The 14,316-nt window shown below is 44.2% G+C and overlaps 1 pseudogene; it reads left to right on the top strand.

Moving 5' to 3' along the window:
* The first annotated feature begins 11,732 nt into the window (after positions 1–11,732).
* On the top strand, positions 11,733–13,234 carry LOC102118736 (lysosomal Pro-X carboxypeptidase pseudogene; annotated as a pseudogene).
* Positions 13,235–14,316: the final 1,082 nt, after the last annotated feature.

Raw genomic sequence — 14,316 nt, 5'->3', positions numbered from 1 at the left:
GAGCCCAGACCCAAGCCTGACTTCTTCACTAGAAGTTTGAGGAAATGTGATCCTATCTTTCGGTTCTCTCTGGATAAAAGTGGAACTAGCTTTGCTTTGTTTCTGTTTTTGTTTTTGTTTTTTTCCAGTTACGTCATAGGGAAAGTTTGGACGCCCACACTTAGAAGGCAACTCCTTCTGAAACTCCAGATAATGGATGTGCACACACGGACTTGGGGACAGGTTGTGTGCAGCAATTTGGAGTGTAGGCAGCATTTAAAACTATAGCCACGGCCGGGTCAGTGGCTCACACCTGTAATCCTAGCACTTTGGGAGGATTGAGGCAGGCAGATCACCTGAGGTCAGGAGTTTGAAATCAGCCTGGCCAACACAGCGAAACCCCATCTCTACTAAAAACATAAAAATTAGCTGAGTGTGGTGGCGGGCACCTGTAATCCCAGCTACTCGGGAGGCTGAGGCATGAGAATCTTTTGAACCCAGGAGGTGGAGGTTGCAGTGAGCTGAGATTGCACCACTGCACCTCAGCACGGACAGAGTGGGACTCGTCTCCAAACAAACAAACAAAAAAACTATAGCCATAAATAAATAGGCTTTCCAGACTACCTGAAACAAGTCTCAACCAAAATGACTAGAAGGATCTTACTAAGATCACTTTTCTGGGGTGATGCAGAGAGCTGACATTATAACCCAAATGATTTGGAACCCAGCCCAAAGTTTAACAGCTCTGTCTGGATAACAGCCTCGTGTTTTATGTCAATGGAGGAGTCACCTCCAATTCTAACCAAAACAAGTGAGAAGCTGATCTGTGTTATGTATCATCTCCTTTCATTTAAATTCCTCAGTGGGGCTGATATTATTGTTCCCATTTCACAGACGAGGATTCTGAGCCCCAGAGAAGTTACATTAGTTAAATAAGTGACCCCAGATTGTGCTGAGATGAAATTCAAAACCAAGAGTGAGATGCCACACTGCCCCACCCTTGCTACTCAAAGAGTGGTCCGGGGACCATAGCAGCTGCGGCATCACCTGGGCAATTGTAAGAAAGGCAGAGCCCCAGGCCCCACCCCAGACTCCTGAATCAGAATCTGCATTTTGACTTCAAACGCACATGAAGGTTTGTGAAGTGCTGGCCCACACCGCAGTCCTCCTCAGATGATCCTGCTGCCAAACCAACCCAGACCTAGAACCGCGAGGATCTTAGAAACTGGGCGTGACGTGAAGCCTGGCGTCTAAGGAGAGTGTGGTGCCAGGTGGAAGGAAATGCAGATTTCAAGCATAGCAGTTATGTATGTCTCAGAGAACTACCTTGGATGCCAGTGTAGAAAGGAACAAAGTCTCTGGATTTAGATATTTTATATTCAATCCTGGTTCTGCCATTTACAGGCTACAAAACCTTGGGAGAGTTGTTCAATTCTCTGACTCTCAGCTTGTTTCCAAATTAAGAATAATGCTACATCCAAGGTTGTTCTGATGTTGAGACAATATACACACAAACATACTCAGTAGGCCCTCTCTATTTTTTTTTTTTTTTGAGATGGAGTCTCACTTTGTCACCCAGGCTGGAGTGCAGAGGCATGGTCTCGGCTCACTGCAACCTCTGCCTCCTGGGTTGAAGCTGTTCTCCCACCTCAGCCTCTGAGTAGCTGGGATTACAGGTGTGAGCCATCACGCCTGGTTAACTTTTTGTGTTTTTAGTAGAGATGGGGTTTCACCACGTTGGCCAGGCTGTTCTCGAACTCCTGATGTCAAGTGATCCGCCTCGGCCTCCCAAAGTGCTGGGGTTACAGGCGTGAGCCACCGTGCCTGGCCAGGCCCTATCTATGGGTTCCACGTGCCTGGATTCAACCAACCATGGAGCAAAAATGTTTGAAAAAAAAAGTCTGTACTGAACATATACAGATATTTTTCTTGTCTTTATTCCCTAAACAATAGAGTATAACAACTATTTACATTGTATGAGGTATCATAAATAATCTAGAGATGATTTAAAGTGTTTAAGGTATATGGGAGGGGCCGGGCGCGGTGGCTCAAGCCTGTAATCCCAGCACTTTGGGAGGCCGAGGCGGGCGGATCACAAGGTCAGGAGATCGAGACCACGGTGAAACCCTGTCTCTACTAAAAATACAAAAAATTAGCCGGGCGCGGTTGTGGGCGCCTGTAGTCCCAGCTACTCAGGAGGCTGAGGCAGGAGAATGGCGGGAACCCGGGAGGCGGAGCTTGCAGTGAGCCGAGATCGCACCACTGCACTCCAGCCTGGGCGACAGAGTGAGACTCCGTCTCAAAAAAAAAAAAAAAAAATTAAGGTATATGGGAGGACGTGCATTGCTTATATGGAAATGCTCTACCATTTTACATCAGGGACTTCATCTTGCAGGATCTAGGCATGGGGGGTGGCTTCTGGAACCAATCCCCCACGAGTCTAAGTGACGACTGTATATGCATATACACACACACGTATATGAACACACTGCCTGGATACATGTATATATTCATATACAGACACATATGTAATGTGGATATATGTGTATTATACATATGTGTACACATGTCTATTATACACATGCATGCATATGTGTATTTACACATGTATATGTGTATTTACATGCATATACACACTTGTATATGCATGCATATATACACACATATATACCCATACATATATACCCATACATATATACACATACATATATACATATACATATATACACTTATACATATATGTATATATACACATTTATACATATATACACATACATATATACCCATCTATAATCTGATTTAGGGGTCAGGGCCTGGTCTGGGGCAGGGACTGTGAGGTGGGGATGGGGTGGTGAGAAGCTTACTATATGTATGGGTATATATGTATGTGTATATATGTATGTATATATGTATGTATGTGTATATATGGGGATATATGTATGTGGATATATGTATACATATACACGTGTGTGTATATGCATGTATGTCATCCCTTGGAATCTGTGGGGGATTGGTTCCAGAAGCCCCCCACATGCCAAAATCCCACAAATGATGAAGTCCTTGATATAAAATGGTATAGTATTTGCATATAACCTATGCACATCCTCCCATATACCTTACTTAAATACTCCTGTATACCTTAAATACACACACGTGTGTATATGTGTATACTATATGTGTGTATATGTATATAAAAATATATCCACAGTGTGTATATATACATATATGTACATAGTGTGTACATATACACACGCATAGATGTGTGAATGGAATGTCACAAGATATCAATACATGGATATTAACTATTAATATACGTATTAAATGTTATGTCAACCAGCATCTGAGGGTACATTAAAAAAGAGTTTTCTTGTAAACAACAGAAACCAGTCTGGCCAGTTCATGGGGTTCATTACTATTAGATGGTTTACAAAATCCCTTGAAGAGCTGGAGAAGTTGACTATAGGGAGGCAGTTCCAGGAACAATTCCCAGCCTCAGCAGCACGGTCGGAAGTGCAACCCTGCAGAAAGCCATCCAACAGTAAGGGGTCACCACCACACTCACACTGCCTCTTCGGCCCTCCAAGCAGGCTGAATGACTGACTGTCTTGCACTGTCCCCACCCCTCTTGGCTCAGGTGGTGGAAGAAACCTCACGCTTGCCTCTCTCATTGGTGGAATCTGAGACCATCAGAGCCCTGGTTGCAAGGAAACCTGGGAAATGGAGTTTTTAGCTTTTCATCAGCTATAAAACAAGGAGGCACTCCAGAAGGCACTGGAATGGGTGACAGGGGACAGTCTAGTAGCCACCACAGGGAGCTGCAGACTTTGCTATGCCCTAAATACAGCAATCTGATTTAGGGATCAGGGCCTGGTCTGGGGCAGGGACTGTGAGGTGGGGATGGAGTGGGGTGGGTGGTTGTGGATAAGGACAGATCAGCAGGTGTCAGGAACTAGAAAGCAGAATGTTGCTGGGAGCTGCAGAGAGTTAAGCGTGTTCGTGCCAGGGACCGTATCAGACTGACGCAGCTGGAATTCCGGGACCGCTGCTGGCCAGGCCTTCTGGGGTTACATTAACCTGGCTTTCTGTCCGTGCCCATGTCTGCTCACTTGGAACCCAAGCCGCATCTGGCTATCCCCAGGCCCCACTGCAGTGCCCAGTCTAGCCTGGCCTCTCTTGGCCATGCTCCCTGCTCAAAACTGTAAAAGGCTGGGGGTGGGAGGGGGGCTAAGGGCTTAACAAATCACAGCTGACCCTTAACAAATCACAGCTGACCACAGGTTTGAACTACCCGGGTCTACTTATGCTCAGATTTTCTTCCACCTCTGCCACCCCTGAGAAAGCAAGACCAATCCCTCCTCCTCCTCAGCCAACTCAACATGAAGGAAATGAGGATGAAGACCTTTATGATGATCTGCTTCCACTTAATGGACAGTTAATATATTTTCTCTTCCTTAGGATTTTCTTAGTAACATTTTCTTTTCTCTAGCTGACTTTATTGTAAGAATACTGTGTGTGTGTGTGTCTCTGTGTGTGTGTGTACCATACAAAATATGTGCTAACCAATCAACTGTTTATGTTATCACTAAGGCTTCCAGTCAACAGTAGGCTATTAGTAGTTATGTTTTTGGAGAGCCAAAAGTTATACAGAGATTTCTGACTGTGCGAGGGGTAGGGGAGGTTCAGTGCCCCTAACCCCCATGGTGCTCAAGTGTCGACTGTACTTAATCCCAGATATGTGTCTGAACGTCACTGGAGCCTTCCAGTAGTGAGTTTCCAAGCCATGGAAGTGTGCAGCAGAAGACAGACAGTCACTCATCAGGGGTGCTGGCCAGAGGGCCTCGAAGATTCTTCCTAACCCTCCGTGTCAGTACTGCTATGAGACACAATGTCTTAAACTTCCAAAAAGAGATTCTGCTCGGAGGGAAGCTAGACCCTGTGGCTGATTGAAAGGAAAAATCTAGAACCAGGTACTCTCCAACCTGCAAATCATCCCCAGAGTGGTTTTTGCCTCCCTCATGTGCTAAAGCAGCAGACCACGGGGTGCCTTAGAAGGAGGGGATAATACTCTTATCCCTGGTTTTAGACAATTAAAGCACTGTTCTGTGTGCTAGTGACCCAAAACAGTTAATGCCCTTCCCAAAGGGGCCCAGCTTAGGCACTGGAAGGATTTGGGGAAAAGCCCACTTTCACAAACTAATCAGAGTTGACATAGAAATAGATCCTTTTTGTCAAATTATGAATGTCTATGGACCACAACTGGTTGAGAACCTGGAAAAAAAAAACCAAATCGAACCAAACCACATGTTGAGCAGATAGGATTATGATAAGGTTCTTTTTGTCCTTTATTTAGATTTCTGTTAATATTTTTAATGACATTTCTTTGTAGGCTTCAAAAAAGAAGAAATCATTTCTCTGAACTTAAAGGACCTTTTTATTAATCGTTATTGTAGGGAGACGAACATGTTCCTAAATGTATCTCATTTTGTCTTTGGTGGCTAATGCAGTGGGCGGAAGGCTTTGGGTCCGTATATTAATAATTCCAAATACGAATTGCCGGAGCCTCGGGCCCTGCAGTTTGCCATCTATGTGTGCTCATTGTTTGGGTTGGTTTGGTTTGACACAGCTAGGTGTGTGGCATTGTTTGGGGTGTTGGTATCCACACAGCGTCAGAAGGGACAGGACACTGGGGCCTCTTCCTTTTTTATAAAAGCCAAAGTTTTCCTCCACAATCGACAGGCTTTGACATTGACTGCTGGATAAAGATGGCAGATTGAACACCTGTATCTAATTCTGACCTCTCCTGAAGCCCTACCAAACTGCAGTAAAGAGAGAACAGGAGGGAACAGGAGAGAGAACAATGAGGTTCTGGAAGTTGGAAAACTGATGAAAGTCAAATCTGGCAGTGCAGAAAGCTGAGCTTAACGTGATTTCCATCACAGCACCCTCAAACAACTCAAGAAGGCACTTCTGGAAGTGAAGGTAAAGCAATTGGCTCTGCGGTTACCCCAAACCCACTCCACCACTGCCTCTCCCCAACCCCATCAGGAGACTGAAGATTCAGCGTGTGGAGAAAGCAGAGAGTCTCAGGACTGAGAACATTAGGTACAATGGAAGGTAAGGCTCCTAAAAGCACGAGAGAATGAAATGAGTTATGTCTGCTGGAAGCTGTGGTGGGCAGGCTTTTCTCTCACTCACCTCCCAGAATGCAGGCCAGCAGGTCTTCACCCTCTAGGCAAGATGCTGGAAGCTTCTCCTCAGGGGAATCAGATGACCGAGGAGGAGAGACCTGAAAGTACTGACTTCAGGGGTTCCCCAGCACACGGCCCAGCCAGATTACCCTACTGAGAAGTTAACAGTCAACAACTCCCACTCACCTCCCCACCACATTCCCCCAGTACAGAATGTCCAATCAGCCTTTCACTCCTGGGCTCTAAACCCAGGGAGATGGCGCCTTTAAGAGATGGCTCTAAATCCATCCCTTTTGACCTTCCCAGTGGAGCTATCTTGAATCTCCTCCTGTCAAATAATGGATCCTCCTAATCAGCAGTGGAAAACCAATCAAGTTGCTTCCATCTTTAGTATCCTTCCTTCAATGCCCCGTTGTCTCCAACTCCACACCACATCCCTTCTCCCCATTAAAGTCACATTTTCTCACCTTCCAGTTATATTTCAACCCACTGCATCCTATCTTCTATCTCACAACCCAGAAAATCTGCCTCGCCCAAGGAAGGGCATGGGAATTGCTAACAACAACAGAGACACCTTGGTCCTTCTCAACTTGGCAGCAACATTCAATAGTGTTGATCAACACCTTCCTAAAATATTCTCTTCCATCAGTTGCCATAAGCATCCTCTTCTCCTAGTTTCTCTCCTGTTTCAGTGACCACTTCTTAGCTTCCTTTGCTGCCTCATCCTTCCCTACGCAACCTATAAATCCTGGCATTCTTTGGGGTGCAGTCCTGGGCTTTCTATTTCTCTGTGTTCTCTCCTTAGTGGATCCTATTCATTTGATTCCCAAATGTGTACCTTCAACTCAGACCTCTCCTTTTTGTCCAAAGTCATCCTTGGAATTTAACTGGACTCACCATTTCCCCTCCAAATTCAGCCCTCCTCCAAAGCCCCTGTGGTAAATGGTCAATATCTGTAGGGTTGCTCAAGTTGAACACCACATTGAGAGTCACTTTGACACCTTCTTCATGTCCCATGTCCAAGTCTTTACTAAGTCCTGTTGATTATATATTCAAAATATACCATGAGTCCATCTCTTTCTGTCCATCTTCATGACCCCAATCCAGCCCCTGTTGCCTCTTGCCTCCTGATGACTTTCCTCAGATTCATTCTTGCCCTTCAGTATGTGGGTTTCTCTTCAAATAAGCTGATCAATCTTTTATTCTTTAATTCATAGTACCCCCCCCTTTTTTTCTCCTTTTTCTCCTTTATCCCTTTTGCCTTTGTTAAATGCCCATGCATGCCACAATACCAGGCGTTATCAATACCAGTTCGCATTCCTTCCCTTATTTAAAAAGAAGACTAACATCCTAGCTCATTACAGACACCCCTTCCCCTTCCTCTCCACTTTCTTTTACGTGCCCACCCTTTCTAAAAAAAAAAAAAAAAAAAAAAAAAAAAAAAAAAATTCAAATGGTTAGCCAACAGAGATTAGTATAAATTATACGACCCGACCCCAGCCAATGGGGAAAGGATAAACGGGCAAGACTTGCGTCAAAAATAAAGGCTCTCATGCACCTTTGTTCAAGTGTGTTCTCATGGCAACTGGCCAAAGAGGCACCCCTCTACGCAAAAGTAAAATTGCTTTGCTAAAAGTCCTTTGTTCGAGTGTTCAATTTCCTTAAGATTTTAAGCGTTATTCCTAACAAGTGTCACTCCCCCTGCTTCAAACACTCTAGTGGGTGCACTTTGTATTGCATCCAAGATGGGAACAAAATCTTTAACTTGGCCTCTAAGACCGGGGTAATCTAGTTCCTCCCCAGCTAGCTTTTGTTCCTGCCATTCTAGCCTCTTGGGCCTTCTTTCACTCCTTGCCCCCAGGCCTTTGCCCTTGTTGCTTCCTCTGCTCCCCAGTATCCTTCTTTATTCTCCTCTGTATTCAGACAACCCCTCTTTATCCTTCAAATCTCCATTAAATCACTTATTTAAAAAATTATCTCTGATTCCTCACTCCCACACCACATTCCCATTTAGACAGGACCCCATTATGTTTGCTATGGTTTGAGAACCCCCAGCAAAACTCATACTGAAATGTAATTTGCCAATGTCATAATGTTGGGAGATGGTGCCTTTAAGAGGTGACTAAGTCATTAAGATGAATTGACGTCTTTCTCAAGAGACTAGGTGTGTTCTCTCAGGAATAGTAATCTATTAGTTCTTGCAAGAATAGGTTGTTACAAAGACAGGTTGCTTCTCTTGCTTTGTTTCTCTGCACATGCCTGCTTCCTCTCTGCTTCTTTGCCATGCTATGATACAACACAAGCCTCACCAGAAGCCGAGCGGATGCCAGCGCCAAGCTCTTTGGCTTTCCAGCTACTGTAACTGTGAACCAAACCAATCTCTCTTCTTTATACATTACTCAGCCCCAGGGAGTCTGTTATAGCAATACTAAACAGACTTAAGACAATGTCCATATTCTATTATAGCAACACTAAACGAACGAAGACAATTTCAGTCTCATAGCAGTCACATTCTCCTTTGTAGCACTTGTATGACAGCATTAATTGTGCAAGTGTGGTGCCTTCTCCATTAGATTACGCATGTTGAAGGTAGAGATAATGTCTGTCTTGTTCAATGATGTAACCTCAGAAACTACCACGGGGTCCAGAACATAGTATGTGGTCAATAAATATTTTAAATATGTGATCATGAAAGCTATTCTTGAATTTGAGGACATCTTTTGGAGTACTTTTTAAAATTTTATTTTTGGGTGTCTGCAATCTTCTAGGAGAAAGGAAACAAATCTTATAGTCTATGTCACCCTTTTAAAATTGCAATGTCTGTCTATCCTCAAGTACACATTAGCATGTTGCAGTAATTAGCGCTCTTATATTTTGCTATTTTTATTACAATAAAGGAGATGCCAGGGAAATTCCCCTTGTGGGTCCTGAGTATCCAATCAAATGTTGCCTTATTTCATGACTTCTTCCTTTTGGTCTTCAGACTATCCCTTAAAGTGGCTCAACTTAACTGTAGGCCACAAGTTATATGAGGGGTCTTCAAAATTTCATGGAAAATGCATATAATGAAAGAACTAGGCTTTGGAAATGGAAATGGAAACTATGGTTTCCATTTTCTGCACCAAAATAAACTCGTACTAACTTGTTATAACATGTCTGAATGGGATCTAGTTTGAGGCACTAAGAATGGTTTTATCATTTTGAAAAAAGCCCCTATCAGAGCAACATGAATTCTGCTAAAACTGAAGCAAGAACAAACATCAAATTTATGGTGATTCTTGGGTAAGAAGAACGGTGAAATCATAGATGCTTTATGAAAACGTTATAGGAAGAATGCTCTGAAGAAGTCAGTAGTTTATGAACAGATAGCTCATTTTCAGAAGGAACAAGAAGATACGGAAGATGAAGCCCACAGCAGCAGACCATCCACATCAATTTTTGAGGAAAAAATTCATCTTATCCATGCCCTAATTGAAGAGGACCAATGATTAACAACAGAAAAAATATCCAGCACCATACACATCTCAGTTGGTTCAGCTTACATAATTCTGACTGAAAAATTAAACTTGAGCAAACTTTCCACTTGATGGCTGCTGAAACTGTTGCACCCAAATCAGCTACAGACAAGAGCAGAGCTTTCAATGAAAACTTTAAACAAGTGAGATCAAGATCCTGAAGCATTTCTTTGAAGAACTGTAACAATTGTAACAGGAGATGGAATGTGGCTTTACCAGTATGATCCTGAAGACAAAGCACAATCTAAGCACTGGCTACCAAGAGGTGGAAGTGGTCCAGCCAAAGCAACAGTGGACCGGTCAGGAGACTGTCATGGCAACAGTCTTGTGGGATGCTCAAGGTATTTTGTCTGTTGACTTTCTGGAGGACCAAAGAATGATAGTATATGCTTATTTTGAATGTGTTTTGAGAAAGTTAGCTAAAGCTTTAGTAGAAAAATGCCCAGGAAAGCTTCACTAGAGAGTCCTTCTCTATTATAACAAAGCTTCTGCTCATTCCTCTCATCAAACAAGGGTAATTTGGTGAGTGTTTCAGTGGGAAATCATTAAGCATCCACCTTACAGTCCTGATTTGGCCCCTTTTGACTTCTTTTTCATATCTTAATCTTAAAAAATTCTTAAAGGGCACTCATTTTTCTTCAGTTAATAAATGTGAAAATGACTGTATTGACATGGTTAAATTCCCAGGACCCTCAGTTCTCTGAGGGTTGACTAGATGGCTAGTATCACTTACAAAAGTGTCTTGAACTTGATGGAGTCTATATTGAGAAAGTTTATATTTTTTATTTTAAGCTGTTAATTGCAGTTTTCCATGAGCTTTTTGAAGTCTCCTTGTATACACGATGGTGCAACATGTAATAGTGCAGTAGTTTGATTTTAGTTTCAAATGCTAGGTCTGAATTAAAGGCATGTGAATGGCTGTTAGTGATGCAATCTGACTGTGGTTTATGTGTGCATGTGTGGGCCAGCCCTGAGTGCCCAGCCTCTCCCCATCACAGCTATGACTGCTCCCAGCTAAAGTCGCAGAGGAAGCAGATCTTGAGCCTCCCCAAACTGGACTACTTTTTTCGTTTGTTTGTTTGTTTCTTAGATGGAATTTTGCTCTTGTTGCCCAGGCTGGAGTGCAATGGCACAATCTCGGCTTACTGCAACCTCTGCCTCCTGGGTTCAAGTGATTCTCCTGCCTCAGCCTCCAGAATAGCTGGAATTATAGGTGCCTGCCACCACTCGCAGCTAATTTTTTTGTATTTTTAGTAGAGATGAGGTTTCACCATGTTGGCCAGGCTGGTCTCGAACTTCTGACCTCAGGTGATCCACCAGTCTCAGCCTCCCAAAGTGTTGGGATTACAGGCATGGGCCACCATGTCCAGTCTGGCCTGGACTATTTTTGTGCACTGCCCAAGATCTGCTGGTGGAATTCTCCCTTGCTATGGACTAAATGTTTGTATCTCCCTCAAATTTATATGTTGAAACCCTAATTCCCAATGGGATAGTATTAGGAGGTGGGGCCTTTGGGAGGTAATTAGGTTTAGATGAGGTCGTGAGGATGGAATTCATGTTCTTACAAGAAGAGAAGAGACACCAAATCCCCCGTCCTCTGCATGTAGGGACACAGTGAGATGGTGGCCATCTGCAAGCCAGGAAGCAGTCCCTCTCGAGGAACCACATCAGCCAGAACCTTGATCTTGAACTTCCGGCCACTAGAACTATGAGAAATAAATTTCCATTGTTAAAGCCATTCAGTCTATGGTATTTTGTTATAACAGCTCAAGCCATCGAAGACATTTCCCAGCTCCCTTTTCCATAAATCTGCCCTATATTCTCCCCAGTCTGGGGGCTGTCCACTCCCTCCCTGGCTCTAGGTGGAAGGCAGCTGTTGAGTTTACTTTTGTTTAACTCTTATCTGGTGATATTTTGTTGTCTAAGGGCTTACTCAGAGAAAAACAACTTGTTCTTAAACTCAGCCTCAAAACTAGAAAATTTCTTTTTAAATAGAGAAAACATTCACTTAATATGGCTTTAGCCATGCACGGCAGCCACTAGCCTAGCCATGGGCCACCAAGCCCTCCTGCTCCTGCTCCTGGCTTTCCTGGTGCCCTGGACCACCACAGCCCTCCAGCTGGCCTTAAGGGCTCTCGGCAGCCTGCACTCACCAGCCTTAAGGGCTCTCGGCAGCCTGCACTCACCAGCCAACCCCACATCCCACCTGGCTGTTGCCAAGAACGGCTTGGTTCTCCACTTCCCTCAGAAGGTTGACCATTTTGGATTTAATACTGTGAAAACTTTTTAACAGCAGTATCTAATAGCTGATAAATACTGGAAGAAAGATGATGGGGACATCATCTGGTTCTGCAATAATACGTGGTTCATGTGGGATGGGGCTGAGGAACTGAAAGCTATGTTGGTATATGCGGAACAGTGATACTGTGGAGAGTCCCTGCCCTGTGATGACCCGTTCCAGGATTCTGGACACTAGGATCTCCTGCCATCAGAAAAAGCTCTGGCTGATTTTGCAGAGCTAATCAAACACTTGAAAAGAACAATCCTAGGAGCTGAAAATCGCCCTGTCATGGCCCTCTAGGGCCCCTGTGGTGGCATGCTTGCAGCCTAGTTCAGCACGAAATACCCTAGTTGGAGCTCTTGCAATTTCTGCCCTTATCTGGCAGTTTAAGGATTTGATACCTTCTGGTGTATTTATGAAGATCGTAACTACAGATTTTAGGAAAGGTGTTCTATATTGTTCAGAGAACCTCCGCAGGTCCTGGGATGCCGTTAATCGACTCTCAAATATGGGCGGTAGTTTGCAATGGTTTCCTGACGCAAGACCTTTGAAAGACTGGATCTCTGAAACCTGGGTGACGTGCAGTGGTGAGCTATCCTCATGCACCTAACTTTTTATAGCATTTGCCTGCTTGGTCTATCGAGGTCATGTGCCACTATTTGAAAACACCCAATATATCGGATTCGTTGCTGCTGCAGAATATTTTCCCAGCTGTGAGTGCATATTACTTAGGTCAGGTGACATGCCTGAATAGTTTAGAGGCAAGAACTAGCAGTCTGGGATTCCTGGGTTGGAGTTAGGCCTGCACAGAAATAGTCATCCCTTTTTGTATCGATGACCTGTTTGAACTTCACTCGTGGAACTTGAAGGAGTTTTCTGATAACTGTTTTAAACAGTGGGGTGTGAGACCAAGGCCCTCCTGGATCACTACTGTGTATGGAGGCAAAAACATTAGTTCGCACATAAACATCGTTTCCAGCAATGGTAAACTAGATCCCCGGTCAGGAGGTGGAGTAACCAAGGACATCACAGACACCTTGGTTGCAGTCACCGACTCAGAGGGACCCACCGTTTAGATCTCTGAGCCAACTTCAGTTGAGCCAACTTCGGTGGTGAGATGGCTCACCACCATCTCAGAGGGGCCCGTTGAGATCTCTGAGCGAACGTGGGCCTTCGGTCCCGTGTCTGTGCTGTTAGCCCCCTCTCTGGAAGTTAGACACATGAAGAGATGGATCAGAGAGTTCCACCACAGTGCGGGAAAGCAGTGCTGAGAAACTTTCGATGGTTTTTAGTTTCTTCTTTTATGTTCACACCACCCACATTCCTGTTCACTTCCGTTTTCTACATGTAGTTACTTTCCCTTGTTCCTCACTCAATCTGATGGCACGGAGGGGAGACAGAAGAGAGGGTGATGGTGGTGACAGCAGCCATCCCAGGAGTGTGATTTCCTGGGCTCCTGCTGACTGTGTACCACCTCCAGGAAGATTCTCTTCCTGATCGCTCTCCCACACCATCAGTGGCCCTCGTCACTGGAGCAGAGTTCCTGACTGCCTTTCACAGAGAGAGAGTCATTTCCTGTGTTTCTCTGCAAGCAGGGATTTCTCCTTGGTTTTGAGGTTGAAGTCTCTTTGACCCATTTATAAGTCCCCACCCTCCCCCGCCCCCTGAAAAGGAAAAGCAGACGATAGATAAAAATGATGTCATTGCAGCTGGTAGGATGTCTGATGCCAGTCCAGGAAATGGGAGCCATTTCTTTTGTACTGGATTTAATGATTTAATGACTTTGAACTGTGCTGTGAATTTTTTTCTTAGAGATGGGGGTTTCGCCATGTTGCCCAGGCTGGTCTCTCCAACTCCTGAGGCTCAAGTGATCTGGCCACCTCGGCCTCCCAAAGTGCTGGGATTACAGGCATGAGCCGCCATGCCAGGCCTGTGCTTTAAATAAAGAATAAGACTGGACCTTTAAAAACAAACAAACAAACAAACAAACATGGCTTTACATGCACAGGTACAGGCAGAGCTCACACTTACCACCCTTTTAAATTTCACCTATTATATTGATATACTGCAGTTGACTAAGTCATTCCCCTATTGTTGTTCTGCAAATTATTTCCAAGTTTTTGTTACTACAAATAGAATAGCAGCAACTTGGACATTTCAATACTGATTGTTTTTCTCTAACTTTTACATATTTCCTCAAAGCTTCCTGGTTAAAGAGTATGAGTTATCTCATGGCTTTTTCTTTTTCTTTTTTTTTTTTTTTTAAGACAGAGTCTGGCTCTGTTGCCCAGGCTGGAGTGCAGTGGTGTGATCTCAGCTTACTGCAACCTCCACCTCCCAGGCTCAAGCGATC

Source organism: Macaca fascicularis, chromosome 13 (genome assembly GCF_037993035.2).
Source record: "Macaca fascicularis isolate 582-1 chromosome 13, T2T-MFA8v1.1".
Taxonomy (NCBI): Eukaryota; Metazoa; Chordata; class Mammalia; order Primates; family Cercopithecidae; genus Macaca; species Macaca fascicularis.
The sequence above is the reverse complement of the archived record's forward strand: the minus strand, read 5'-3'. Positions and strand labels throughout refer to the sequence as shown.